Source organism: Podarcis liolepis (genome assembly GCF_965112155.1).
Source record: "Podarcis liolepis genome assembly, chromosome: 4".
NCBI classification, from domain to species: domain Eukaryota; kingdom Metazoa; phylum Chordata; class Lepidosauria; order Squamata; family Lacertidae; genus Podarcis; species Podarcis liolepis.
Window position 1 is genome coordinate 61115997 of NC_139558.1, and position 27562 is coordinate 61143558.

General features: G+C 39.3%; 1 protein-coding gene and 1 long non-coding RNA gene across 30 annotated transcripts in view; one reads left to right on the forward strand and one right to left on the reverse strand.

The window, feature by feature from the left end:
• Positions 1-13707, reverse strand: part of LOC310704830 — a 57869-nt gene extending 44162 nt beyond the window's left edge. Inside the window, exon 1 of the long non-coding RNA XR_014525056.1 lies at positions 13593-13707. This is a non-coding gene — a long non-coding RNA (uncharacterized lncRNA). The remainder of the gene's footprint in view (positions 1-13592) is intronic.
• ROBO2 (roundabout guidance receptor 2) overlaps positions 1-27562 on the forward strand; it is a 799183-nt gene that overhangs the window by 451799 nt on the left and 319822 nt on the right. The gene's annotated exons all lie outside the window — the stretch shown is intronic.

Below are 27562 nucleotides of genomic sequence, written 5' to 3' on the forward strand. Positions count from 1 at the left end.
TCAGGAATTACCTACCCACAGTACCTCTGTCTTACCAGGATTCATCCTGTCCACCACCAAGTCCTGCCCCTCCTAATTCACACATTACAGAGAAGAGGAGCTGGGTATCAACAGCATACTGATGGCACCTTACCCCATATCTCCTAATGATCACTCCCCTATAGCTTCATATAGATGTTAAATAGCATTGAGGACAAGACAGTACCCTGTGACACCCCACAGTGCAACTGAAGGACAATCACATAGGCTATTCACAAAAACCAACCCTGGAGATAGGATCAGAACCACTGTAAGATTCCAACAAACATTCCACTAAGTCAGCTTATAAGGATACCATGGCTAATGCTATCAAAAGCTTATGAGAGAGCGACTAAGAATAACAGGACCACACTCACCCACCCTTCTCCCAATAAAGTTCATCCACCTGGGTGACCAAGGCTGAGTCAGTCTCATAAACAGGCCTGATCCCAGTTTGAAATGCATCATTATAAGAAGTCTCATCCAAGAGTATATGTGATGGTTGTGTCGCAGTCCTCTCAGCCACCTTCCCTGGAAAGGAAGTATTTGCTACCAAGCAAACCAATGGTTCCGGGGTGAACTTTTTTAGAATATACACTTGTACGCAAGTGCAAGGTATAAAACAGATCCGCTGTGAGCATATAATATGTCTTCCACATGTTGAAGAATGCCCCTAGATCCAATCCTCATTTTCTATAGAAAACTCAGTGTAACTCTATAGAATTCACATTGACTGTGCATGGAAGGTGGGTAGGACTATATGTGTTGCTCTTGTTTCTGAGCTCCATGCAGTTGACTGAAGTTTGGAAATTAGTATCTACACATGTTGGAACTTTGTTGGCACACGTCTGTCTCAGGAGACAATGGAGCAGTGTGCCTGAAGAGTTACAATACTTGGGAGAAACAGGTTTGTTGCAGCTGGGGCAGATAAAGGTGTCTGGTTGTGTTTATGCTGATGCACCATGGTGTTTCTTCTCTCTGTGCTTCTCCCAGTGGTCATTCCTCCTCTGATCAATGCTGTGGATACACAACCTGACTATCTGTCTTCATACGCTGTGGTCATCTGCAAGGGATTCCCACACGGCTTGGTTGAAGTAGCCAGCCTTCATGTCTCATTTGAAGACATCTTTGTAATGCACCAATGGACTTGGTGCCTGAAGCCACTTCCCTGCAGAGCATGTCCTTGGGGATCCTGCCATCTTCCATTCTGTGTACATGACCAAGCCAGTGTAGACATTGCTGACAATGTGGATTTTTCACTGAATTTAGGACAACAGACTGTATGGATCTGTACCCCCCCCCATCTTCATTTGTTTCTTTGCTGTTATATTTTGGGACACTGTATTTATAGTTTATTGTAGCAAAGATAAATTACATGCTTCGTTTGTGTAAGTTTTCTGAGCTGAGCAACAGCATGTGAGCTCCTTCTGTCTAAGAGGGAAATAGTGGGGGAAGGAATCAAATAATACCAGCAGCTGCTGACTCTGCATTTTACTCTTGCTGGAAACACAGCATTGGTGACACTGACCTCAGTGCTACTTTGCAAATTGGCAAGAGCAACCATCAGGCACAGTTTCCCTCTCCAGAGATGTAATGTCTGGGCTCCACTGGCATACTCATTCACTGTCACTGAATAGTAAGAGCTTATATTTACTTCCTCATCTCAAGCATCCTGCATGTGTTGTGTTGCTACTAAACTACTGGGCTGCTTGCCCAAATATTTCTAGCTGCAGTGATGATATATAAACAGATGTGTACCTTACTGGGTAACAAATGTTGCAGTTGCAGAAAGTAAATAAAACACATTACATTTAAATTCAGCTCATTTAAATAATATATTACTCTTTATGTTGCTCTTATATTAATTTCCCCCTCTAACAATGAGATTGAATATTAAATGGGTAAATAGGCAAACTGGAAATGGGCTAAATAAATTGTGTGCTGTTGTGGACTGGACAGATTAGTGAGAAGAAGTGGCAATATTATTATTATTATTAACTGATATTAATTTCATTTATAAATTGCCTCCTATGAGGCATCCCAAAGTGATTTATGGCATATATAAACAATTATGCCATTATACCATTATTGTTTAAATAATTATACAATTATGTTTATAGAAACAGTTTTGTTTTTTAAAGTACACACACACACACACACACACCTGTAAGCAGGGGAGCCATTTGCTTTTAGATGCATGATTATATCAAAGCAGACCTTGAACAGCGGTATGCTTGAGCATACAGCAAGTCACATTCTATTGATTGGAGTATGGTGGGATAAATGTGTGGCTTCTGCCCCTAATGGAAGCTGATTGTTCAGGGATGTGCCGGCAAGGCTGGTCGATTCTTTAGCTGTTGTTTACTGGGGAGGACGATATCAATTTTCCAGAGGGATGATTGGTGGGATGTCAAGGCTGCTGTCACCCTTTTCTCCTCATCACTGACAGACAGCTGAGTGACAATTACGGTGATGGGACATTGTCTGCATTGGCATATACACCAGAGGATAACTGGCAAACACAAAAAGGCAGTAGTGCTTTAAAAAAGATATAATCAGCAGTTGTCAAGACTAGTTACATATATGATGTCTGAATAACAAGACCAGAGTTTCCTGCCCTAGAACAACTGAGATGTGCAAACATGGCACCATGTGTGCTCCATCTTGTTTAGAAATTAGCCTTAAGAAACATACTGGCTTGAAAAACTTGGGAAGAATTGCTAATATGTGTTGGTTTTTTACCCTTTTAATGAAACCAAAACTCAGGGCATAGTAATTTCATGGCATACAACAAAGTTGTCAATGCTGCATTGTTCTAAAGCTTGGAGTATTTATTTGAAATGTTTATGTTCAGTGCACATAACAAAATGGAAAGAAGGGAAACAGCTAATACTAAGACATTATCATATTAAGATAATTTAAAATCCCATATCCTCAATCAAATGAACTTTTAACTTCTGTTAGCCATCCTGAACAGTTACAATACTTTTAAAAAGGTGCTTATATGTGAGCTGAGATGTAAGTCTCTATTAGAAGGAGTCTCCGTTGAAGGGAACTGGAGACTCTAAATATGCCATACTATATAGCTGTTTTAATTACTGCTTTAAACTACCATTTCTGATGGCTTTAAAAATACGATCTTATTGTTAACTTTTTTCCAAAAGCAAAATGTGTATGCATCTTTGAGCTTTGGTGTTAATACAGAAAAAAATAGAATACATTTTATATAAAGAAAAACAAGTTATCATCAGCACAGCCCCTATTATTGTCATTCCAGAAGTAAGTCCTCTTGAGCTCAATGGGGATTACTTCCGGGTAGTAATTTATGCAACTCTGTGAATGGAGCCTCAGTCAGTTGAAGTCAGACTTGTGGAATGCTAAAACCGTATTGATATCAGTGGGAAACAGATGTAGTTCTAGGCCCCCCACCCAAAATTACTTTCACTCTCTCTCTCTAACACATACACATCCTAAAGATGCAACCAGTCCACTGAAAAATAATCTTACAGCAAATGGTTCATTGGGAACAATTCTCTGCTGTGGTAGTGATAACAAAGTTGCCTATCTCTTACCTACATGGCATCAAATAATTCCATCACTTCCCAATTCCTTTTCTATTCTTGAAAATTCCATTTTGTTTTCCTGTATCACTACTTCACCTGGGAATTCTTTCCTTGGCAGGGTTTTTAAATGTTTCATGATTTAGGGGAAATACTTTCCTGCATTTTCAAGTTAGTATTACTTTGCAACCATGGCACTCAAGGTCGTCAGAAGCATACCAATATGGGTAATTAACACTGAAGGTTATTTCTGATGGTCTCATGAAAATGCCAAACAAAAGTGATTATTAATTTCCTTTTTTAAGCTACAAGCTAATTGATTTTATGCTGTGCTAATTAAAAATAGATGTCTTTCCTTTCAGAGGACTGTGTCAGAAATCTAAGGCCAGGGCACAGCTCCTTAGGGACCTGACCATCAATTGACCAATCCTTCAGAAGTGAAAAGAGTGGCCATCATACATATCAGCTGTATGGAAGTAAATTTACTCTTGTCCTGGCAGATAAACATTTGCAAGGCAAATAATAAATTATCCATTAATCAGAGGAGTAGCTGTGTTTGATGAACTCTGAATTGAGTAGAGAGATTGAGTAGCAGGACAAAATGAACTGACAAAGTGGATTTGAGCCAGGGATAATGGCTGTTAGGAATTTGCAGGTTTTTATAATATGTCTTCATAGTTTTCAAACATTTGGAGTGATGCTGGTTTGCAAACTGTTAATTATTTATAGACTATAATCACTACCTTTAAATGTAATCTAGAGGTTCACATTTATAAAAATACTGATTCTGGTGCCTTATAAAAATATTAAGTGTATTTTCTGTCTTAAGTGTTAATAATTATTTGCATTGTGAGTTGCAGAAATTTCATTAGAACATTTTAATATTAGAACATATATTATTGATTTCCAGATCCATCCACTATAATAATTTTTGCCAACTTTATACGATTTTTAGGTAAGAAAAAAAGCATATTTAATTAAGAGTTTAATAGAGCAATTCTAATTTCTGATCTATGTTGTAGGGGATTAGGATATTGTGAAAGACTCATTTCATCAGGCTTCTGCTAGTGGGGGTGAACACTGTTCCACCCCAAGAGCAGTCAGAAACTAGTGCTTGCTGTATTCCCACCATGGTAACCAGTGTAAGCCCTTGAAATGGGGCATTTCAGGGAAGCGGGCAGGGAGATGGAACAAAGTCTGCTCCATATCTCTGTGCTGCATCAGCCTGCAGCTGGTGTGGCAATTATGATAATAATTACTGCCCCCCCCCATCTTCTGCCCTAGTCATCATGAGCATCATAGCTTCTGAGGTGGCACTGATTCCCCCGTGAAATAAACAAGTAAAAAGAATCAAATTGTAATGGGCTGGCTGGATGAAGAGCAGTGGTGGGAGGCACCAGCTAAGGAAGCCCAAGAGGACCCCCAGGGAAGAAGTCTCAGAGCCAAGGGATTGCTGTTGGTAGTGGTACTACAATAAGTGGTCACAGGGAGAATAGTGAGCAGACTGGGAGGAGAAGGTGTTGGAAGATGAAGAGATAACAGGGTTTAGTGAGCAGGAAGAGGCTGTGGCAGAAAGCAGTCCAGACACAAGGCATTCACAACCCAAGCACTGTGATACTCTATAAGAACAAAGGCGACCACCATGATTGTAACAACTATCATAGAATCGCCCTGCTGAGTACTGTGGAGAAAGCCTTTGCCTATGTAGTTCTCAGCAGATTACAGTTACATGCTGACAGGGTCTATCCTGAGTCACAATGTGGCTTTAGTGCTCCGAGGTCAACATTATTTTTTCACTGCTCTAGCTGCAGGAGAAAGGCCAAGAGCAGAGACACGTACATCACCTTCACAGACCTAATGAAGGCCTGTTCACACTGCGCAACAAGATAGGATGCTCACCTAAGATCCACAAGATGATTGTGGAGTGAACACTGGGAGAAGCACAGAGAGAAGAAGTCCCATAATGCCTTCATGTGCCCCACCTACAATAAAACATATCTCTCTTGTATCAGTCTCTAAAGCTCCAGCAGGCACTGTAACTCTCCAGTGGTTTGACTTTACCCCCAAAGACGCATTCTTTCATTGCCTCCCATGACAGATGGATGCCAGCTGATACATCAGGGATAGAGACTCTCTCCCAATTCACTGAGGGTCAAAATTCCTTACGGCTGCATGCCCAAAGCAGGTTGGAAGAACACTCAAAGTAGCAGTGACAAAACACACACTGAGTTCTCTTTCCCACACACAATACACTGCTGCCGTACAGTTTCATGGGAATGTGTATGGAACTATGGCTTTTAGATAGGTGAGTTCTTGAATAATGAAGAGATTCCTTAAGTTTCATATTGCTTTGTCCGAATCCTAGAAAGCATGGCCTTGCTCAAAACTATCTGCAAGTTACACATTTGTGTCTCCAGGCAGCTGTGTTGATCATTGGTAACCTGTATATTTCTGCATTCATTCTTAGCTGTTTGTTTCAAAGCCTGTTTGTTGCTTTCCTTCTATATTTGTGATTTCCTCAGTGTTATATGAAAGCAGTATGCTTGTTAACAATCTGTTGAATTACTAGCATGGAACAGTGAGCACCACTTGCCAATCAGTGTTAGTGATTTATAATCATGCAACTACAGATGGGTAGAGGGAGAAGATTCATCTACTGACTACTGATACCACTAAGACATTGAGGCCTATTGGTGTCCTTTTCTCACTGTGGTGCCTAGTGAGAAACTGGGTAATGTCTCAGTTTTGCTGAACCTCCTTAATCAATGTAGCTTTACCTACTCCTAATGCTTGCTATAACTTCTTGTCAGTTGGTTACAGGACTCTCTTGTTATACTTAATTTAACATAATGTGCCATATTCACAGAGAGTCTTCAGCAAGATGCTTTTTAATTTGGCAATAGAACATCTGAGATCTTATATGCCCACTAAGATAGTGGGAATCTGCACTGTCCAGAACTAAACTAAACAACACCATAACACATTCTTTTCAAATGCAACAAATGTTAATGTTTAGAATATATGAATAGGTTCAGGCATAACAAATACTTATAATTAAGTTTTTTTTATTGATCCTTGCAGCTTCACCCTTTAAGCATACTATAATCCTCCCATGGACCTAAGCACCTCTGCTTACAGCCATGCTCATCTCCCCAGTTTTGTACAGTAATCACTGAAAGTGAGTTCACGTCAGCAGGTTCCCAAGTGACTCTCAACCTGTCTGTTAGACTGACATGGCAAGATGAAGATTTGTGATAACAGATTGACTCAAGTAAATAATTATTTGATAACCAAGGGTCACCATATGAGAAAGGTATTATTAGATCATGTGTTAACATGACAGTATGCAGTTAAACTCTGACTAATGGTTTGTAATGAACTGCTAAGGCAAATGCTCATATGATTATACAAACAAAACCAATACCTGCAAGAAGTGGCAACTTGTTTGCGTACATCTCTGCTGGGCCCCATCCAAATACTAGTACAACAGTAGCCACCAGGCCTGTGCAGAGCTTGTATGAGAGACCCAGGACAGGAGTCTTGTTAGAATAAAGTTACAAACTCAAACAAAAAAGCAGCCAGGCACTGGCGGGTCCTCTTGGCCAGCTTACCTCTCTGAGGCTCAAGGCAAGCGTACTTGGTTGCCCCCACCCTCTGCATGGGCCTGGTAGTCGCTGATGCTTCTGCAGCAAAGTCCTATCCTCTTTAGTTTACTTCATATAATTATGAAAGAAAATCTAATAATGGAAGAGTTCAGGTCCTGGATACCTGGAGTCTGCTCAGAGTCCATTTCAGATTGGAGCTAAACTATTACTGGGTCTTGGTTGATTTGAAAGGGATCAATTTCACAGACATGCACACAATCTTTTTTTCTGCTTCCCCTTTAATTTCCCAAAAGTTGATTTACTATTTTGTCATTTTCATTTTTAATTGTTTTTTCCGCCATTTCTCTCCCCTCCTTTTAAAATTGTATATATAACCCAAGCAGCTGATGAAGAAAAGATGGACCAAATTGTGTATCCCTGTATGTTTCTTCTGCAAGTGGAAAAGGAAGCTAAGTGTGAAAGCACCCCATGTATCCCTAGTAGTTAGTGTCTGGAGTACAATGTTGCTGACCATGCTTTTGCCAGCTTCCAGGGCCTGAAGCTAAACCGCTATCCATGCCACAGATTCCTGGAACTGTCTCCACTGCCATAAGTTTGGAAAATATGAAGGGATGGCTCTTTATTTGGAAAATGGAAGGGAATACTCTTCAGAAGAAAGAAGGGTATATAAGCCCTTTTACTCTCATGGTGATATTGGAAGTCCAATAGACCTTACAGTCTTTTTTGCCAATTTTCTTTTAAATTCAATTAAAAGAAAAAAAACCAATCAATTAAATGCAATTTCAGATTGGATTGTGTGTACATGTGTATATGTGCAGGAGTCCAGCCACCACTGCCTGTTTGTCACGACAGGAGCTTTTCACAGTGGATAAAAGAGAGAACAGCAAAGATCACATGGAAGCATACATATAATTGCATTGTGTCTAAAGCACATTTTCAGCTTTTAAAATATGTCTCTATTAATAATGTTTTACATTTATTAAGAGTGAAGATATATGATGGTAGCTTAGAATTAGTGATTTGAATGCAGTTGAATTTATAAAGCTGTATCAGGGTGTGTAAGAGAGACAGAGAGTTTGTTTCAGTGGAGTTCTGTAGATTTTCTGTTCCATTCTGAAGGTTTCTATTTGGAAGAATCCAAAAACTTCAGAAATGGTTTATAGAAAAGCAATGCTGAAGAATAAAAATCTTTATAAATCATGTATATTGTCTCTTTTTAGTCATATGTATTCTCGATCTTGATCCATGCTGGTTTAAAACTGTTTGAATCAACTAAGTCCATAAATATTCTTCATACGGGGTCATTGTAAAGAATGACTAATCAGTTATGAAAAAATAAACTAGACTCTTTTTTTCTAATCTGTTTTCTACAGTTGCATAGAAGAAGGGGTGGAGACTGGCATTTGCAGTTTCAAACTGATCAAAGCAAACATTATTATTCTTTCAGTTCTGAATTTGCCAAATGTTCCATGAAGCCTTGAGGCAATTAAGTGGAATAACAAGGTCTAACTGAATCTGAAATTATTCTTCCACAAATTGCTACAGGTTTTCTTCAGACTAATTAGTGTGATAGTTCAAGGCATTCACAGGCAGATATTGAACAACGTATGTCATTTATTAGGTGTCATAATATTTATTTAACTTTTTAACCTGCCCAATTCTGGAACTCAAAATTGGGTTACACACACACACACACACACACACACACACACACCAAAGCTTAATCTCAGTCACCCAAAGCAAACTCAAATAAATTATTGCTTCTGGAAAATTTTGGAGCACAGGCCATGGCATTGTTTTTAGAACTGACTCCTTTGTATACTCATGAAAAATATCTAATTGGGATGAAAAATCTAATAGGTTTTCCAGTAAAGATTCATGGTGAGGGCACTCGAGTTTCCTGAACATGGATCTTTCTTGAAATATTCATGTAACACTTTCATTTGGGTATAATGCTACACTAATGGATAAAAAATATTCTGATGGAATTGGGCTTTAATTGGGAGGTGCATGAATGTAATTTTCTTGTTTGAAAAGATACCTGTTGGGTTGGAGAGTTTCTGCATTCTCGGTCCAAATTGCGACACATCTGCTTCCAGCAAAAGAAAATTGCATCAAAAGACACATTCACCTATCTCCCATAGTCATGGGACTTCTTCAGTACATGGCTAAGCCAAACTAGCTTCCCAAGTTTGCTATTTATACCCTGGGAAAAACATTTCTTGAGAGAATAGGAGCTAAGAACAGAGACAAAACCTTTGTTACTGGTGACTGTAGAGCTCTGTTATTGGCTCCCATCATGCACATTTATTATTTAGCTACACAGTTGGACATTAGTCTGATTGGAGGCACCAGCTTTCCCTGCTGCCCTCAGTACACCTGCTTTCCAACGTGGTGCAGCTCTGCTCACCCATACAATCGCCTCCCAATACATACTGAAGTACAGCTTACAAAGGTCTAGAGTTGTATCCTAGCAAATGTATCTGCCTTTTTATTTGCTCTTAACGTTGTTGACAAGTTTGGCATACATAGTTCTGTTTAATCTACACAGAACTCTTCAGATAGAAAGTGATCATTTTTCCCAGTAGCATTGTTGCTAGGACATTTGGTGTTCTGTGCAGTGTTTGCTAGAAAGCTATATTTTTAAGTAAAGCTGATCTTCAAGTTAATTTCATCATAATCCTTACTTAATTGGTTTTCCTTACGGGTGGATCTGAATAACTTTATTCGGAAACAAAGGAAATTCACGTTACTGGAAATGGTGTGTGAGCCACTTCAGTGAACACTTCATTCAGAAACTATGGATGTAGCCATTGTTGTGGCTCCTCACAGCCTAATAATTGCCCTACCCTTACAGAGAGTGGTGTGAGAGTCATAAAGAGCTGACATAACTGATTTACCTGTTCTGTTCCCATATTTAAATGTTCCCATGATTGTTTGAGAAAGCCACATGGAATTTTTTTATAAGCTTCTGTGATAATGTATGTATTGAATTTAGGTCTTACAAGTATAACCTATAATAAAACCTTAGAAAGTTGAGTGCTCATGTTCGATATTCCTCTTCTAGATACTGCATCACACCCCACCCCCACCTGTTTTCTCTCTCTCATGCAAACACACAATGTGCATTCAGTATTCTGTGACTACTGACCATATTTGGTCCTCATTAGGTCCTCATCATCCTCATTAGGTTGGTTCTGGGTTTTTGGATAGGGAGGAGGAAGAAAACTACATTTTTTCCTGAAACTTCATGCAAGTTTCCAAATTAAAGACATATCAGAAGAGCTTAAACAGTACAGTAATTCTAGAAGTACCTCCCTTGTTCAACTATTCCTATAACAATAATTTCGGTAGTAATTTTGCTTTAGTTACCTTTTTGTCTCAAACCTATTAAATAATTCTAAATTATACTAAGACTCCAGGAATGTTTTAAAAATTGTAATAAGCCTCAGAGATTGTTTAACTTTTCTATATAAGTTCAGCTGAAAAATTTTATCTAGTTTTCATTATTTCTTCTATTACCTTAGAAGTGCATAATTGGATTTTATCTCTAAAAGAAAGACACAATCACACTAACCTTTGAAAAAGGCCCCCAGTTCGTCCATTAAGAATTTCAATTGCTTCACAATGAAAATACCTCCTGGTACCACCTATCAAAGGTTGGTTTGACAAAGTGTGGAAATTGCTTATAATCTTGTCTGTAATCTATGCATGAGTGATTTTTTTTACAGATTATTTCTTGGAAAAATGGTTCCAGTTTATGATAAATGTTGACTCTTAAAATAGGATGTATGTAAGCCCTACTAGAGTTGATCTTATATTCTTATTGACTTATTGATACTAAAAGCTTTTAAAAAAAAAGAATTAAAAAGATTGGGAGGTGACACAATTTTATAGCATATTTTACACTGTAAATTATACGAATTTTCAATGAATTTAATATCTGGTCAGTGAAAGTGAAAACTGGTGGTTACATCTGCAGTGAGTCATTGAGGGGTGTATGAGGTGTTAGGGGAAGGGCAGTACCTAAGATGGGGGGGGACACATTGTGCTCATTCTGGGATAGTTTGTCCACCTTTGATCGCCACCCTGCACTCAGCTATCATCTGTGACTCCTAGAAGCTGTCAGCATGTGACAGTGGCCACACCCCAGGAAATGGCTTTGACTGGTCCGCTGAATCAGGTGAGGGTAGCTGATGGGTCATAAACAATTGGTGAGTTAGGGAATTACACTGCATGCAAAGGCAGGCTCTGGCAGAATGAGTGGATGAGACCAATAGAGAATCCAATGGTCAAAAAAGCAGTTTCTGCATGTACTATGTAAAGAAGTGAGGGGCAGATGGGGCCGTGAACATAACAACAACAACAACAACAACACCCCAACTGACTGAGTTGCCCTAGCCACTCTAGGCAGCTTCTAGCATATATAAAAAACCCAATAAAACATTAAACCTTAAAAAAACTTCCCAAGCCTCCGCTGCCCTGAGGGATATCTTCAGGAGAAGAAAAGGCTAAGGAGTGAACCCTACACAAATTTGGAGTGGAATCTCTAAGGTAGTTGGATAGCCTCTTATACACCTCCTTCCAGCCACTCCTGCAACCAAGCTGGTGCCACATGTATTGCCCTCTTTCCTTTGGACCATATAAGTGTTGCCAAGAAGGGGGTATATTAATCGTCTGGGCAGCTCAGGAGCTCCATACACCCTGCCCAGGCTTGCACACTGTAGTCACGTCAGTGCAGCTAACACATCATTTTTACATCTCCCCTGGAGGCACATTCCATTGTCTCTTGAGACAGACAGATGCCAACAACAATAGATAAATTGAATGTGGGTTAATGTATTGAAAAATATTCAAATAAAGAAGTTGAATAAAATAATTGATTTTCCTATCAGAGAGCATCTATGCCCCAGTAACTTAATTGAAAATATTTCTGTACATAGAATGGGTGGTTATATACAGCTCTTTTACAGATAGATGACACATTGACTACCTCACAGTTCCTTCCTTCCTTCCTTCCTTCCTTCCTTCCTTCCTTCCTTCCTTCCTTCCTTCCACCACTCATGAACTGTTTAATCTCCTATGTCAACAAAGAAGTGTGTAGGATTAAGGGCAAGAACTACCATACTAGGTCAGTGTTACACCAGCTAGTGAAGCTGTTGAATCAATGTGACTGTTTGACAAAGAGAGTGTTGCCAGAGGCAGCAGATAAGGAGCATGTAAAAGCTATTTTGTGGCCTGGCAGTGGGCAAAGAAGATATGTGGTAAGATTGGGAAAGAATGAGGAGAGAAGGTAGCTGTAACTCATGTTTGCATAAACCCATGCACTTCCTTTCTGTATATAACACAAAGGCACTGAACTTGGTCCAGTGGAACTGGATTGTAGCTCACAGAAATTTACCTGTGGCACAGGCCACAACATAAAACAATCATAGGTCCATGGCAGATGAAATGTTTAAATGTATAAAACATCTATACTTGAAAAGTAAGTTGAGAAAGACCTACACTTGAAACTTTGGGGAACTGATGTGCAGCATGGGTTAATGAATTGATAAAATATAAGTCAGCTCCTTGTAGTTAAATCATCTTACTTGCTTTTAATTATCACAGTTTTCATATTAGTGGTGGCAAAGTGTATTGAAGTTGTGCATGTATTTAGGGATGGATGGACTGCATTTTGTAAATAGCCACTGACAGTATTTCAAATCTAATAATCCTCTTGAAAAACTAAGTTAAATCCAAAATTACAAGAGCAATTTTGTGGCAGGACAATTGAAGACAGTTGCGTGGTCCTTGTCTGGGCCACTTCCAAGTCTAGAAATGCTTTTTTATAAAAGTGATCAGTTACTTGCATTTCTGGGCAAGACAAGCCACTAATTTCTATAATTATACATTATGCATACTACATTATGCATCCTACATTATTATGTCTTTCTTCTCTTGGAGGAGAGCTCTGAATGAAGTAGTATTTCATGATTAAAACTTTTCCTTGAAGTACCAAAATTAATTGATCCCTCCAGAGTGTCAATAAGAAAGAAACATGCATGTGATGTATAATTCTTCCCTATCCAAAATATGTTTGTGTGCTCGTCATCTCATATTTCAAAGTAGCTACTTCAAATTGCAGCTCATCCTTTCTTTGGCAATCTGGATCTGCTACATATCATTTGCTGTCCTCTACCAAGAAATCTTAACAGTGATGGAAGTTATGTGTTAGAAATGATCCTAGTATAGACTGAAAGGAAGAGAAATTTATATTATTGGTAGTATAATAGCCATGACAGGTTGCTAGGCCTGGGATGAGGCTTAGTTATCAGTAGTGGCAAGAGGAGAAGAGAAGGCCCTATAAAGATTTCCTGGGCATATTAAAAGATAGGCAGGCAATGATTAGCTACTTATCGAGTGGTACCTCTGGTTACGAACTTAATTCGTTTTGGAGGTCCGTTCTGAAGCTGAAACCGTTCTTATCCTGAGGCGCGCTTTTGCTAATGGGGCCTCCTCCTGCGTGCACGCCTCCAATGTGCAATTTCCGTTCGCATCCTGGGGCAAAGTTCACAACCAGGAGCAGCTACTTCCGGGTTAGCGGAACTCATAACCAGAAGCATTCGTAACCAGAAGCCTTTGTAACCAAAGGTACCATTGTATAAGATTTGAAGAATTTCAGAAACTTTGAAAACTTTGAAAATAAGACCAGAAAATAAGAGAGCAGAAACACAGAACCAGAAACTGCCTCTGTATATAAACAGTGATATGCATAACATTATAAAATTACACATAATCCTGAAAAAGGACATCCATAATCTTTTACTTTAATATTCCAGTACATTCTAAATAATACTTTTTAAAAATAGAATGTCTATTTATTTATTTATTTGCCTTACTTCTCTGAATCTTTCCAAATTTATTAGTTTTATCACAGATACGGCTTTAAGCAGCAGTGATTAGAAGCTACCTGAATGTTTTGTTGTGGTGAAGTAGCTTTGCACATTTTAATATGTTAACGTAACAAGCTATTGGTTTTCCTAATAAGTTTGCATAAATATGCTTCTTAATTAAATCTATGATTTACTTTGTGATGCTATACAGCTTATATCCACACTGCACTAAAACATTAGGTGGTAGAGCAGAGGGAAAGAACAAGATTCTCTGGAGCAACAATCCTTGGCAGCTGCAAAAGCATAATGTGGATAGGCTTATCTGTGTGAAAGTTGCAGTTGAGGTAGACTGTGTTAATGAGATGAAGTTTCTTCACCTGGAGCTCATCTGTAATTAGATAAGAAATACTGACAGGAGCAGTGAGTAAGTGGCTGCCCTCCAATGACAACTATTGACTGAACACTAGGTTGTGCATAAAATAGTGATACAGTCGATAAAAGCATCAGGCCTTGTTTGGTATAACCCTGCTGATTACTGTCTAATTTGCTGCTTGGAAAGGAGCCACAAATATTTTTTGCCTTGTGCTTAGAGTTGATGAGAGCTGATGCTTATGCTTAATCTTACATTTACTTGCAAACTCTCTGTGACTGAGAGTAATGCACAGTGCATCATGATGCAAGGAAATAGAACCAAACCGTAACATTTCTGCTAGGTCAGTGCTGGGAAAGCGGCTGTGAACATTTCAGTGAAGAACAATTTTTAGACATCTCATTTGGAAAGAGGCACTTGGCCACAGCCACCTGAAAGGTCAAAACCAGAGTTAGATAAATAGCAATGCACTAGTGTCACGGGAGCCCACATTCCACAGGATATTCCAGGCATTTTCCCTGAAATTTGAGCTTTTTTTGGGGGGGGGAATGAGTTTATATCACTTTTTGCTTATGAACGTAACAGTTGAGGAGTGAAAAACACGGAGTAGCATTGATACTTGAAGATTACAGGGTTTGGGTTCAAAGCCCGGGTTTCCCCACTCCTACTCTGCCCTGGTGACTCACAGAGACAGTGTCAGATGATGGGGATGGCAGTACTGCACTGCAGGAAACAAGCATAGCATCAGCACCTGGCATAGTGGTTGTTGCAACTTAATTCCCCGCCCCCAAAAACACACCCATTCAGTTGAGTGTGCTGCTTAGAGAAGTGCTGAAAGAGCCTGCTCCAGTAGTAAAGGTAAGGTAAAGGACCCCTGAATGGTTAAGTCCAGTTGAATTCAACTATGGGGTGCGGCACTCATCTCCTCTTTCAGGCTGAGGAAGCTGCCGTTTGTCTGCAGACAGCTTTCCAGTGCATGTGGCCAGCATGACTAAACCGCTTCTGGAGCAATGGAACACTGTGACAGAAGTCAGAGTGCACGGAAACACCATTTACCTTCTCGCTGCAGCAGTACCTATTTATCTACTCACGCTGGTATGCTTTCAAACTGCTAGGTTGGTAGGAGCTGGAACAAAGCAATGGGTGCTCACCCAGTTGCTCATCCCTTACGATGGGCAAGCCCAAGAGGCTCGGTGGCTTAGACCGCAGTGCCACCCGCATCCCACTACAGTAGTATCTGCTTCAGAGGGTGCAGAGAAATTCTGGCAAAATGAAGATGATTTTATCACAGACATGTATTTAAGCCTGAGTGATTTATATGCTAAAAGGATCCCTTTCCCTTGCTGCCTTTGTGGGGGAAAAGGAGAAGGAAAAAACAGAGTGAACAGGGTGGGAAAGGAGAAGAAGATGGAGAGAGAAAAAGGATGGTAGCAGAGCTGGCAGGTTGTCTTAGTGTCCTCAAAGAGAGAAAAGCTACTGGTTTGGCTGATAGGCATTTGGCACGTGCAATAACTTTTCATTTTAATATGTAATTGTAATAAATTATGTATCTTTCATTTCACTTATAAGATTGTATTTGAATATGTCCACTGCCCAGGGGAGGGGAAATGGCCTGCCTTTTAACAGCAGCTTTATAAGCAGGAATTAAAGGTGAAGCTCTTCCTGGCACATTATCACATGCTAGTGGTCTAATGCTTGCTAGAGTCCCTAGTACAGTGTAAAAGTTGGAAACCCTGGTTTCAAACTGCTTTATGATGCCGAATCAAGGGATTAAGCATGATTGTTGTTTAACTTCTCCCTTTTCCCATGCTACTTTAAGGAGGTACCATAATGCTGCATGGCACTACAGTTTTTCACAACTTCCCAGACTATAAGCTCATAAAACTAAATTCTATCCTCCAATTAAAAAAAAATCATTTTATAATATTTTAGTATGGAAAATAATTAGATGTGGAGTCGTATTAGTAGTAGGATAAAGTAAAGCTGCCTGTCTCTGGTCCATTCTTGCAATTTGAGACAGTGACCAAATTTCCTATTAACCTTATTGCTCTTTCCAGTGAGCAAGTCTTAACCCCCCCCCCTTTCATCGATCAGCATTAATTAGAAGTTGCATTATTAAAGGTTCAGAAGAAGTCAAACATACTTATGGAGACAATATTCCTTCAGTAAAAGGAGAGAAATGCAGTCACATTTTCTTTCCCTTAGAAGTTCTGGGAATACAGTGACAAAACCAAAACATCTTACTTGGTAAATTATTAATGTTCAATACTTTTTATGTCAGCTGTAGAAGTTAATTTGTATGTAACTGAGAAATCAGCATATTGCTGACCCAGAGTATTAAAGCCTTATTATCAGGATGTTTTCTTTGATGGTACTTTTTGTTCGCCTTTCCGTTTTCTAGAAAAAGCTAAAAGGTTGCTGCTATGTTAAAACCATAGATAAAGTAAAGATCAAACCTCTGTGGTCACACCTATGTCCTTAGCTATAAAGTAGACCACCAGTCAGTACAAATAAAACTCTCTGCAAAAGAGACTACCTCACAGGGTTGTTTTCAGGATGAAATGGAGAAGGGAAGAACCATGTGTGCCATCTTGAGTTCCTTGGAGGAAAGGGGGGTATAAATGCAATAATTGTAATTATAATAATGATAAATATTGCAGAAATCAGTTTAAATTCAATTGAATCAAATTGAACCTCCTCCCATACCACCCTTATATTATATCCTAAATATGTTACAGTTCTTTCAGGTTGGAAAAGACCACCACCTGCCTATAAATGAGATAAGGCTTTTACTTGGCAATAGTCCTACTTATCTTCTGGAACAGAATGATTAGTCCCAGAGCTCCCTGTTGCCTACAGTGCTTGTGACCAGTAATTGGTACTATTTTTCTGTCAGGCTATAATATTCACATTTTGCAGTTACATTACAGGCTATAATATTCACATTTTGAAGTTTTGTACTATATTGTTGCTTTTATTTTGAAGTTAACTTTATCTTTTTTTCCACTTGTCGATTAGTAATATAACACTATATAATTTAAATACTAATGGAATTATTAAGACAGTACTAAATTACTAGGGCTGTATTGTAAGTAATAATGTATGTGCCCTTGTGAGCTATATCAACAAACAATGCCTAATATGAGGTTAGCTACAAATTCATAGAAGCACGTGCCTGTGTGCTTTATTCTCCCAGAAATCAATGGAATTTAAGTGTAGGTTGTGATCTGAAGAAATCATGATAAGGATTTTGTGAGTATTACACATGTGAGCAAAAAGAATCTTGTGTTTTTCCAGAGTTCTGTCTGCTGTATGTGTAAGAATGGGCTTCTGGATAATGAATTAAAAGGGCACAACCTGAATCTGAAACTAGTATACTTAGGTCCAGTGCAGATTAAACACTTGTAGTGTAATAGGTGTACAGCCCATTATTTGAGAGCAAATTCAATTGAAATTACCTTCAATGTGGGTATGTTTTGTTTTGGGCAATATGGAGAAAGTGGGGAATAGGAAGAACATGGCTCTCTTCTTGTACCCTATTACATAGTGTCCCAAAGTACTATAAGATTTAGGGTGTTAGATTCAACAATGGAAGAAACTCAGTGATCAAGAGCCCCACACACTCATGAACTGCATAGGTTTAGGATCAATGCTTGCCTGTTTTGCTTAGATAGAGAATAACTTGAAAACAATATAGGTAGGGAAAAGTAATTAGAACCACTATTGTATGGTCTAGGCACCGGGATTAACAGATTTGATGTGAGGGAAAATGTCATAAAATATTAATTAAGAGGAAAATATTAGTTTGCTATTAACTCGGTGGATTCAACTACTCTTCATTCTCTTCATGCTACAGTACTGAGATTACTGGCCAATGCCTTGTTAAAGTCTGGCTGTTAGCAATCACCTCTCTCTGCACCTCTATTTTCCTGTGAGATCTCCTGTCTGTGTACTGATGAGGTATGATTCTGCTCAGTCTGTGAGATCAGAAAAGATCAAAGCCAAATGTGATATGCCTCTAGGCCGTGTGCTGAAATAAAGTCCCAACAACTCACAACACAATCATTGTTCATTATGATTTCCTTTAGGGGAGCTCCTCATAGGGAATGGCTTAACCGGAAGGAAAGAGTTATCAAACTGTCTGATAAAAAGATGGACGTAGATAACAACCTACCTATAACTAACGCTCTGCTGTCCTACAAAATAAAGTGGTTCCCAAGAACTTGTATAAACTTATATTCTAAATAGAATATATTGTCACAGTCACATAATTTACCATTTTTTTCCTGAAACCTTGACTGATTGGTCTATGATGGTGTTTAATAGTTTATGTTTTTCAACCTCCTGCTTACTCAAAATAATATAGGTAATTAGGAATCTGTTGATTAGGATCAGTTCAATGAATAATTACTCTAGAGACATTCTTATTACTGGACACCTTATCGGGATCTCCAGAGAAAACAACATTAATTGTAAAGTGTATATTATTTCCCTTCACAGCTTACATCAGCTTAAGTTAAGTATTTCAAATTAGCAAATCATGTTATTTTTAAATAAAGCTTTTGTTGACTGAAACTGAATACATTAACTGGGCAGTTAAAGCTTTATTTATATAGTTATTTTATGCTCTTTAGAAGAAGTAATTCAGGCAATGTGTGGGGCTGCCTCTGAAGATGGTTCGGAAACGTCAGCTGTTGCAAAATTCAATGACGAGCTTGCTCACCATAACAAGGTGGTTTGAGCATATAAAACCAATTCTGGCACAACTGTACCGGCTGCTGATTAGTTTCTGGGCCCAATTCAAAAGTGCTGGTGTTGACTTACACAGCTCAGGATATCAATACGTTTGGGATCACCTCTCCCCATACGAATCAACCTGGCTCTGCATTGTCCTCTGAGGCCCTTTTCTATGCCCCCTCCAAGAGAGGTTAAGAGGTTGGCAGCACGAGAACGGGCCTTTTCTGCAGTGGCTCCCCATTTGTGGAATGTTCTCCCCAGGGCGGCTTGCCTGGCACCTTCATTATACACCTTTAGACACCAGGTGAAAACATTCCTCTTCAAGCAAGCCTTTGGCTGATTAACTCCAATGTCCTTTTAAATGTTTTCGAGGGTGGGGTTATTGTTTTGTTTTGTCTTTGGTCATGTTTTTATTATATATAGTGTGTTTTTAATCTTGCATTTTTATGCTCTGAACTGCCCTGATATTTTCAGATGAATGGTTGCATTTAATAAATGCATTAGATAGATAGATAGATAGATAGATAGATAGACAGACAGACAGACAGACAGACAGACAGACAGACAGATAGATAGGAAAACCAAGCACAGTTCTGTCAAAGAATTTATTCTATTCCACCAAAGTAAATGGAGAAACCTATCCTTGAAAATAGCTACTGTTGCATTTGCTGTTTTAGATGTTTTTGAAAGTAAATGTGTTTTCTTAAAGGTTTTAAAAAGACACTTCATCAGAACTAAATAGTTCTTCCATGCTGGAGAAACAAAAGCCAAAAGCTTCACACCTCTTTTAACTGAAATATGCTTAGTGATAGTGGTAGGCCTAGCTTCTATGTTTAAGGTACTTCGTTTCATTGACATGTTGTACGCAAATAGACCCAGTAATAAAATATCCAGACATCATGAATCTCATTTGTTTCTAGCTGTGACTAGTGCAGAAAGGGATTAGATATGGATCTGTATTATGCCCTCTTGTACCGAACTGTGAAATCTCAGAAGCCAGCTGAAGAGGTCTAATCTTCAGACAAACAACCTGATCTTTTTCCCAACGATAGGATTAATAACCTGTAGGTAAAGCAATGATATTTGTAAACACACTTCTGACTTTCCCGAGGGCTGTAGTTTTGAATGTAGTTCCCTTCTTTATGCAAAAGGACCTGACAGGATTGTGACAAGAATTCTGACACCTTCCTCCTCTCTGTGCCCTTGTAGCAAAGGTGAGGCAACGTTCATGGTATTGCATCACTTACTTGGTTTGATGTGAAAAAGGATATATGCACCTTGTATTGAGAGAGAGAGACTGTTTTGCAAAGTCAACCTTTAGGAAGAGCATTTGATTAGATGAAAACAGCCAAAAATATATTAAAATAGCTGCACTTCCTTAACACTGTGCTGTTAAGGAAAAGAGAGAGAAAACAAAAACAAGTAAATTAAATATCAAGCTCCTAAATGTGGCATGTTCTTTTTGGTAATACTGGAGAAAAGGTATCTGAAAGCACACACTGCTCTTAAATTCACAAATGGTCCCTAGGCTGATGATGCTATTTTTATTATGACTGCTTCAGCTTGACTGTAAACCAGATGTTGAAGCAATCACACAGCATTTCGCTTATGTGAGATGCTTATCAACAGAGGCCAGAGGCTTAGACCATATATTTTATTGCAGTATACTTGACGCATCCAAACCTTTGCATATGCTTTGCAATTCCTGAGTGTGCCGACTGGTAAATCAGTAGGATGGTGGTAAAAACAAATTACACTGGAACATATTAGTGTTGTGACTGTAAAAATCTGCAGTTCAGTTTTGCGGAAAAACAATGGCTTTGTTGCTTTCTTCTTCTGTCTCATTCATGTTACTTGTTAAATTGTTTTTAAAATTTGAGCATATGCTATAAAATCTTCTTTAGTAAGCTTTGCATTGATTTGCATTTGCAAATCTGCTTTGCAAACAGATAAAAGACCACCTGACTATTAAGTGGTGGTTGAAATCTGTTTTGGTAGTTGGTACTGCTTTAATAAAAAAAAGAAAAAGAGTGAAGTAAAGTGAAAAATGCTGTAATTTGTACAACTGAGTGCTTCACTTACAGCAAAGAGCTGTGATTTCTGGTCTGCTCAACCAGACATTTCTTAAAACAAGGATAATAGCTCTGAGAGCAAAGTACACAAAACCTGACCCAGTAGCCTCATTTTAGCTTTTATCTCCTGGTTCATTTTCCAGGAAAGAATCCTATTTTTCTGTCAGATGAAATATCATAATTCGTATTGAGATTAGCAGCCTGTGTATAAAGCAATATTTTGTGAGCTTCTCCCTCCCTGTACACACACAAACACACATGCACGACAAAATTCTGGATGGAGGAATGTCTTTTGAAAATTTTGAACCTTTTTATCATCTGAGACACACCAGAAAAAAATACAAAAGAGAAAGATAAATGGCAGTTTCTGCCCTTCCCTAGCAATTTCCACATACTTGTCAAGTTGCTGTGAAGTCTTTATGCCTCAGGAACAGATGAAATCTGGGAAAATGAATACTGTTACAAGCCACCCCAGTCTCTGCTGAGTGGCGGAAGATTCCAGGGATCTTGGCACTTAGCCAAGGTTTGTGTTTTCTTTGGGGAAAATGAGGCACAGCGTCTTTAAGAAGTATTGTTTATTTACACATATTTACATCTGAATTTAGATGGGGAGAGAATTCACAGCATTCACAGCTCAAGAGCGGCTTGTCCTTCCCAGCAACACAGCGTTGGATTCTGAGGCATCCTAAGTGTCATCTCTGTCTCTCTCTTTGTAACATCCTGCTCCAATCAGTGAGCATGGCTTCTGTCCTTCAGTACCTGCATTGAGTTGCTCCTCTCCCTCCTCCTTGTTTCCAGCAGCACTTGCAGAAAGCGACTCTTCCTCTTCTGTATCTCCTTTTGCCCCCAATCATCCTGGCAACCTCTTGTTTCTCAAGGCCATTGCAAATACCCCTTTCCCTGTTGCTTACATCAGGCCATTGGTAATCCAACCCCAGAAGCTCCTGGGCAGAGAGTTTTATGTTTTGCCAGTGGCTTACCATTATCAAACAAACCAGGCCATTATCAGCCTTCTGTTTCTTCAACAACCCACCCTCAGCCAGCTTTGCCAAGTTGGCCTCATGAGGGAGCTAGCTGGTATTACGGTATTTCCAGCCCTTGCTAAATTTATGAGTTTGCTCAAATTTCAATCCCTCACTGAACGTAGGGATTATTTCGGGGGTGGGGCCATCCTCCCAAAACATAATACAATAAGGAAACATTGAAGTCAGATGTATAGCTCTTTTCAAGCCTGGTAGTTTTGTAATACAATTCTCCCAGGCAGTAGAAATAAAGCCCCAAAGCCTAAGGTAATTCATATATTTAGATGCCTATTGTGTTTCTGGATGAGGAAGTACAGTTTTCTTGCAAAATCAACCCTAAACTACAGTGTAGAAAACTTGCTTAACCAGATAATCAGATTCCTGCAGGAGAAAATGATTGGGAGACAAAACATACTGGTGGTGGGCATAGCCCAAGCCCAAGTGGGTTGGGCCAAAACAGACACACCCATTTGCACACACACAACTTGACATTTCTCAGTTTGGCTTCTATGTTGTGTGCTGAGAAAGGGAACAGCAATACAGCAAGCTGGAATGTGGCAAGCAATTCTTTCTGTACATTACCAGCTTCCTTCTCAGCCCATTTTCCAATGAAAAAAAAATAGCACCAGCTGTATTGGTCTGATGAAGCAGATTGCTGTGTCCCTGCTTTGCCAGCCCAGTCAGCTTCTGTACTGGCTGTAGAGAGACGGGAGACTGTTTTTCTGACAGTTTAGAAGCCAATTGGGCTGGTGAGCGTTCCTCTGCCAGTATAGAAACCGATCAGGCTAGCGAAGCGGGGACAGAATACCTCCTCTTATCTAACACTCTAACAACTTGATTTTACTTTCAATAATTTTGTTCTCATTTTCTTTATAACTCCCATCTAGCTCTTTCTCCTCTTTCCAATCTATACTAATTCTTCCTGCTTCCTCACCTACTATTAAATCTACATTTTCATCTACGTTAATCCTCTTACCTTTGCCTATTAACCAACTTTTTTGCAATCTGTTATATCATTTTCTTACCTATTTTTTGCATAGTAAAGTTGTTCCCAACCAACAACATATCTTTTTCATTAAATCTTTCTTATCTATTTCCTTCCCTATTCTCAATTCTGATGTTACCACAATCCCCCTTAAGATGTATAACTTTCATTAAACATATTTGTAAGATAAAACTTGGCAAACCAATTGGCTATTTGGTCCAGATGCTTGTTTTCATATGATCAAGGTCCATTAATCATTTCCCCACTTCTGGTTTGCAGTTTTGTGGCTGAACGTGGAAATAGTGGCATGCTGAAGGCCAGGTTGTAGGTTCAAGGCTGAAATGGCTTTATAGAGGGACTTCCTAGTCATAGCTATCACTCTGCTTTTTAGTTATAGTTGTCACCCAAGAGACTGCTCTTTCCATTCATTTTATTATTACTATCATTGGAGAGAGATAGCCCTTCATTTCATTTTGAATAACCTCTTGTTTTTCTTTTATTTATCTGCCCCAGTACTGTATAACAAACAACATTTTTATCCTTTTTGCGGCCTCTCCACTCCCTACTTACCATTTTTCTCTTCCCTCCCATCTGCTAGGATAGATTGGCAAGTTTATTCACATTCATTTAAAACACTTATTCATGTGAATAGGGCTGGCCTTGTGTGGATATTATACAGTACTAGAAATGATTATATGCAGATTGGAGCGAGTAAGGGGGAGTTTTTATCTATCTATTTATGTAGCATTTGTTTTTTAGCCCTTCCAAATTTTGAAAATCAATAGCATCACTAAGAACTTTAAGTATATTTCTATTTTTATTTCAAAACTAAACTGAGATAGTCCCTCCCTGCAAAAAGTAACTCAATCAATGAAAGCTAGTGGGTACAAAAGCCTTGTTTTTGTTGTTATTCTCAGAATACAGATTTGCTTAAAGTTGTGAGCTCTTAAGAAATTTCTCATGCAGGATGCGTTTTCATAATACCAAATGAAATAATTTGTTCTTTATGAAATAAGAGCTTGAGGGAGTAGCAGTACTAACAAGCCCAGTTGAGTTCTTTTCCTGTTTACAGAAACAAAGTCAGAGATATTTCTAAATTTGGGAAAAATATAACAAAGCAGACTGATCCATTAAACCTGGCTGACTAAACCTTTCAAAAGACTATGTGACAGCTCTGCACTTAGCTGTGAGAAGGTAAAACTATAGATGCTATGGGGAGGAACTTAAGTTTCTACCTCCTCTCAATCATTTTAATTGTAACCAAGCCACATATGTCCTGGTTCACACATTACATGAACACGTCTTAGCCTGTGTAACCATGGAGATACGATATTTGGACTCTTTGATCAAGATTCCATTGAATACCACAGAGGTTCTGTGTCCAGTGCAGCTGTTTATCAGCTCCATCTGGTACGCAGGCTGAGACCCTGCCTGCCCGCAGACTGTCCTGCCAGAGTGGTGCATGCTCTAGTTATCTCTCGCTTGGACTACTCCAATGTGCTCTATGTGGGGCTACCTTTGAAGGTGACCCGGAAACTACAATTAATCCAGAATGCGGCAGCTAGACTGGTGACTGGGAGCGGCCGCCGAGACCATATAACACCGGCCTTGAAATACCTACACTGGCTCCCAGTACATTTCCAAGCACATTCAAAGTGTTGGTGTTGACCTTTAAAGCCCTAAATGGCCTGGGTCCAGTATACCTGAAGGAGCATCTCCACTTCCATCGTTCTGCTCGGACACTGAGGTCCAGTGCCGAGAGCCTTCTGGCTGTTCCCTCGCTGCGAGAAGCCAAGTTACAGGGAACCAGGCAGAGGGCCTTCTCGGTAGTGGCACCCGCCCTGTGGAACGCCCTCCCACCAGATGTCAAAGAGAAAAATAACTACCAAACTTTTAGAAGACATCTGAAGGCAGCCCTGTTTAGGGAAGCTTTTAATGTTTAATAGGTTATTGTATTTTAGTGTTTTGTAGGAAGCCGCCCAGAGTGGCTGGGGAAACCCAGCCAGATGGGCAGGGTATAAATAATAAATTATTATTATTATAAATTATTATTGTGCCAAATGCAATGTTACAGAGTACTTAGTTATTACAAGGTTATATGCAAACTCAAATTTCCTGGGCCACTATCTTATACTTTGTTTCAGTGATACAGATAGAAATAACTGAAAGTCTAATAGTTGGGGCGGCAAACAATCTGGAAGGGTGAAATGAAGGCCTATATAGAGGTTGCCAAACTTTTGGGACTTATGAGCAAATTTGAAATTTTGAGAAAGTTCTATGTACCCTCCCCTCGGGTTGCTTATATCACCTCTGGCCCAGGTCACTCTCTGCTCCACTGAAAGGCAGAAAAAAGAGATTGCTCATGCACATACACTAATTCTTTGCTTTTCCATAGGGACTTGATAACAGTTGAACCAGTTATTAAAAAATATCACTTGAATTTGCATGATTTTACACATGGTACCTCTCATGTAACTCCCACTTCCCTATATAAAAGGTAAAGGTACCCCTGCCCGTACGGGCCAGTCTTGACAGACTCTAGGGTTGTGCGCTCATCTCACTCTATAGGCCGGGAGCCAGTGCTGTCCGCAGACACTTCTGGGTCACGTGGCCAGTGTGACAAGCTGCATCTGGCGAGCCAGCGCAGCACACGGAATGCCGTTTACCTTCCCACTGGTAAGCGATCCCTATTTATCCACTTGCACCCGGGGGTGCTTTCGAACTGCTAGGTTGGCAGGCGCTGGGACCGAACGACGGGAGCGCACCCTGCCGCGGGGATTCGAACCGCCGACCATGCGATCGGCAAGTCCTAGGCGCTGAGGTTTTACCCACAGCACCACCCGCGTCCCACCTCCCTATATACCCTCCAACAAATTAAAGGTTATAATGGTAGACTGCAAACAAAACAAAAATCATGGATCCAGTACTATCCCTCTTAATTTTTTTGGATATCTAGTAATCATGTTCTTTATTTTACTGTTTAATGTTGTATTGAATTGATTCTTTCCTGTAGCCTGTCTTGCTGTTTTATAACAAAAGGCAGTCTATACACATTTTAATAAATAAATGCGAGGAATTCCTGACAGCTATCATCACTTTGTGCATTGAAGGCAAATGCTGGCCTCAGGAGTACCCCAGTTTCTTTAGGGATGCCACAGTAGGAAATCAAACTGCTCCCAAATTGCTAACATAAACTTCTGACTTACCTTGAAATGGAAGTAAGATGCTCCATGCCATGATTTAATAGTTATAAAGCTGAACATCTATTTACATGCTTTATAACAGCTTGCATGCCATTTATGTGTGTATTAATGTTCTAAGACATAAAGTGAATATTCTTAATGTTGAATTCTTAATGTGAGCTGAAGTGAAGACAGCTCCTAATGTACCTAAACTGGAAGCAAGGTGGAGTGGGGAAGTTCCAGCTACTTTGACAAGAAAATAGATTAATGTCTGTTGTTTAAGCCAGACTTCCTTTTCTTCCAATAGTTTTTCTATCTAGAAAATTCTGTAGTTTAGAAGAACTTGAGGTTTCAAAGGGAAGGATAATATAATGATTAACCATAGTCTTTTCTCCTTCCTATCATATCTCGAAAATGAAACTGGCTTAAATGGCATTCTCTAAAATCTAATAATTATTGTAATAAAGAATACTTTATTTCAGTAAAAAACAAAACAAATTGAATGTAAAATTGTGTATGTGTGTGAGAGAGAGAGAGAGAGAGAGAGAGAGAGAGAGAGAGAATGAGAGTGTGTGACAGATACTAAGCCTCATTAAATCAGAATTCTAAAGAGGGCCCTATCTTTTAAAGGCAGAGCAGGTATTGTCCTGATGAGTTGGGGGCAGCCCACCAATTGGCAGGCCCATTGGGTGATAAATGTCCTAAGGCCCCAAGGCTGAGGACACATTTTTCATCATTAATCTATCCCATTGTGAACTGGTCCACTCACATTGATTCCAACTAGGGGGCATCATCTGCTGTTAAAAGGGTGATGACTCGCTAAAAATGAAGGCCTGAAACTAATCACGTATAGTTAGAGCCTTTGCTGGCAGCTTGCTTAGATAGCTGTAGGGTACTAATAGGAAAGCACTAGACATTTGGGCAGACACTTCTCAGCTTTGTATGGGAATGCAGCAGGCCCCTTTGAAAGCACATCATGCGATTTTAGCTATTGCTGAATAAAATACTACTGAGATAAATCCATTGTCTTGTGTTATTTTTTTGTTCTCTTGCTGGCTGCCTTTGCAGTAATAAAAATACAAAATAAAACAGTAGGATTCTTAAACATAATGCAGTGCCCAGCCTGTCAAGCTAGG